We start from the raw sequence: 3,558 nt of genomic DNA, 5'->3' as shown, positions 1-3,558 counted from the left end.
AAGGAATATATACCTATACCATGAGATATTTCCCCATAAAATATTCATATGTGAGCCAGGTGGTGGTGGCACATGCCTTTAATTCCAGCACTTGGGAGGCAGAGGCAGGTGGATCGTTGTGAGTTTGAGGCCAACCTGGTCTACAAAGTGAGTCCAGGACAGCCAAGGCTACACAGAGAAATCTTGTCTTGAAAACAAACAAACAAACAAAAATCCGTGTGTGTGTGTATGTGTGTGTGTGTGTTAACACTAAAGATAAATAACAAGAAATTCTGAAAAAAAATTCGCTTAACCTTCAGTTAGAAGAATAAAAGAAGTATGATGAACACAAGAAACAAATATTAAAGTATCACACTTCCTTCTAATTTATGTATCTATTATAATTCATTTAAATTATCTACATATATCAACTTGAAATCTGAGCCAAATTTTACAGGAAATGTCTGCAATCTTTGTGTTAATGAGGCTGAACCAAGAGGATCACCCTAAGTTTGAGGCCAGTCTTTTGCACATAAGGAGTTTCAGGCTAGCTTCGGCAGCATAGTGAAAAATATAGTGATACCTATCAAAGAGGAGGAGCAGGCAGAGGAGGAGGAGGAGGAGCAGCAGCAGCAGGAGGAGGTTATGATTAAGGTTAGATTAGATTTTTTTCCATGTCATAAGAAGATATTGAGAACTGTCTGGCTTTCTCTTATCTGCACAGTGTTGGCTCTGAGAGATAGATGGGCAAGAAAAGGATAACACTATTCAGTTTCCTCCAATTGAGCAAAGCTTTTTCTGTGTTAGGAATTCAAATGTTTGCTGTAGCGTTAAAACCTTACCACTTCTGCAATGTTTATATTCTTTTAGATTACAAACTGCCATTTGATCATAGTTTACTGTAGTTTTTTTTTCAATGCTTAAGTCTATTTCTAGATGATATTTAAAAAAAAAAAACTTAAAAAAAAAAAAAAACACCGATGGCTCCCCCAAGGTATGGTGGCTCATTTTTCCCACCCAGATAAAGAGACTTCTGTCTATATGTCTGTCTGCTCACCCACCCGCCCCCATAATCCCCTCTGCTGTAGGCATACTTCGGGTATATATTACTCTACTCCACAATAAACATCTCCCCAAAATAGAAGTCATTACTGCCACAAGTATCTCCCTTGGCCCCATACCCCCGTTTCAGACTACCTGCTGCTGTAGCACGCTCCTGCCTTTTCTCCCAGTGGTTAAGGGCATGCTGTCATCCCACAAGAAGGCCACATTGGTCACATGGCTGCTGTGTCCACCGTGTTCGTTACTGAGGGCTCTGGGCTGACAGTAGGGGTAGCTGAACAGGTTCACTTTGCCGAAGTCATCAGCAGAAACCACCAACTTCTCTTCATGAGAGCTGGCCACAGCATTGACATTTGTCATCTGCCCCCTTGGGCCAGATCCCAAACACCCCAAACCCAACACACAAGTAGTGGTGGCCCATTCTCCATTTCTCATGGTGTCTGCACTGGTGATCTGCTTACAGGTGGTGTGGTCCCAGTACAGAATCCCGTAGTGTCCTGAATTGGTGACAAGGCAGTTGCTTTCCTGGGCCCAATCCAGGTGGGTGATAAAACTGAAATGGCCTGAGCATTTGCCCAGGGGGACGACCTTGTAGCCACCCTGGTCCACCATGTACATGTACACCAAGTTGTTGTGGAAGCCCACAGGCAGGTACGCCCCATCTGGTGAAAAGTTGACCACAGAGATCTCATCATTACCATCTGGGTGGATAGCCACCAGATCATAAGTGTCCATACCCAGTAGCCACCTGCTGGGCACTGTGCCCACCGCCAGGATAGAGCCATAGGGGTGGAAGCCAGCCAAACAGGCAGGATCCTCAATGGTCCTGCTCCATAGGGATTGGTGGGTCTCTGAACTCCACAGATTCACCAGCTTATCTTGCTCACAAGTCACAAACTGTGCCTGGCAAGAGTGCATGGCCAGGCCCCACCACTCTTCCACATGTCCATAGACAAGCAATGAGAAGAAATCTATGTGCACTCAGCCAACCAAGATTGAGTTTTGGGTGGTCCCCACATACGATGTATCTCCCCGGCTCTCAGCCACAGTGCATACCAGGCCAAAGCCCTGTGGGACCTCTACCTCCTGCACCTTGAGGTCTGGACCACAGAGGACCACCCAAAAATCATGGCCCCCTGCAGGCACCAGCGTCCTGGGCCACAGGGCACAGAACCCAAATATGCCACCATCATGGGCTCTCAGTACTTCCTGAGTGATGTGGTTTCCACCTTTGCCACAGACAGAGAGGTTCTCCCCAGAGTCTCCAGTTACCACATCACCACCTTCCAAGAAGGTCATACACAGCACATTTCTCATGTTTCTCAAGCAAATCCTGCCACTTGCTCAGCCTGCCTCCCTCCAGGCTCCAGGAAGTAGATGTGTGGCTTCCCACAGGCGATCAGCAGGCTGGGATCAGTGAGGAAGAAAGGTAGCACTTGGTATCCACTACCTTGCTCTTCTTGGCCCAGTCCGATATAGAGAGCACATGATCATCAGTTTCACCCACTGCACACAGCAGGTTGCCTCATTTGATTTGGAGAAGGCCACACAGCACACTGCTCCGTCAAACACTCCCAGGCCCAGTACGTGTTGGGTGGAAAGAGAAACTGAGTCCCAGACCCGCACATGGGGTGGCAGAGATTTGCCTTCCTTTGTAGTTCCTGCCACCTGTCACATGCTGATGGTGACCATATCTGGGTGAACGGTCAGACATTTGATGCCATCATTGTGTCTCAGGTAGTGTTTTTGTCTCTCTTCTTCCACGCTGTTTAATACGGCCACAGAGGCCACAAAGTATACCACCTCTCCAGTATGCAGGAGGTAAAAGTTGGCCCTGCAGTCCCAGCCTTGATAGCCATAGACCCAGTCTAGCTTTATCCACCTGGAGGGCAGCTCGAGTGTCCAGGCTATAGATGGGCACCAGCTCGATGGGGATCAGCACTGACACTAGGTGGCCCCTCAGAAACATTTTCACAGATCCCTCTTCCATGCTGAAGATAACTTCTTTGGCTTTCCCAGTTCTAACACTTACTCATGGCGGCTGCTGGCAGAGCTTCAGGTCGGGGGTGGGGGGTCATAGTTTGCTATGTTAACTATTACTTTTTTTTCGAGTTCTTTATTTTGATCCTTGACAAAATGGCAATATAAATTTTGTGATGCACAGCACATCTAATATAAATAAATAACATAGTTCACCATAGGTAGTATTGAGAAGTCTTGTGCTAAACCAAATGGAGCACAACATGATTTCTTGTACATTTAGCCATTTATTTTAACTCTGGTGACTTACTCATAAATCATGGACACAACAACAAAGCAATTTGTCATGTTAATGTAATGGCTGGCATTTTAAATTTCCAAGCCCTTGTGTTTTCCTATATGTTTAATGTCTTCAAGTCATTAAATATATCATCACATGGTGTTCTAGTTAAGTTTCTACTTCTATGATAATATCCTATGACTAAGATAAACTTGTGGGGTAAAGGATTTATTTTATTTTACAATTCTCAAGTCATA

At 45.5% G+C, this 3,558-nt stretch overlaps 1 pseudogene across 1 annotated transcript; it reads right to left on the bottom strand.

Moving 5' to 3' along the window:
* Positions 1-1,167: 1,167 nt before the first annotated feature.
* Positions 1,168-3,052, bottom strand: LOC311602330 (echinoderm microtubule-associated protein-like 2; annotated as a pseudogene). Its single transcript has one exon. The product of its transcript is annotated as an echinoderm microtubule-associated protein-like 2 (transcript).
* Between the last annotated feature and the right edge of the window lie 506 nt (positions 3,053-3,558).

The sequence above is a fragment of the Acomys minous genome, assembly GCF_964271855.1.
Source record: "Acomys minous genome assembly, chromosome: 7".
Taxonomy (NCBI): Eukaryota; Metazoa; Chordata; class Mammalia; order Rodentia; family Muridae; genus Acomys; species Acomys minous.
Note: the sequence above shows the minus strand (reverse complement) of the source record. Positions and strands in the feature narration are given on the sequence as shown.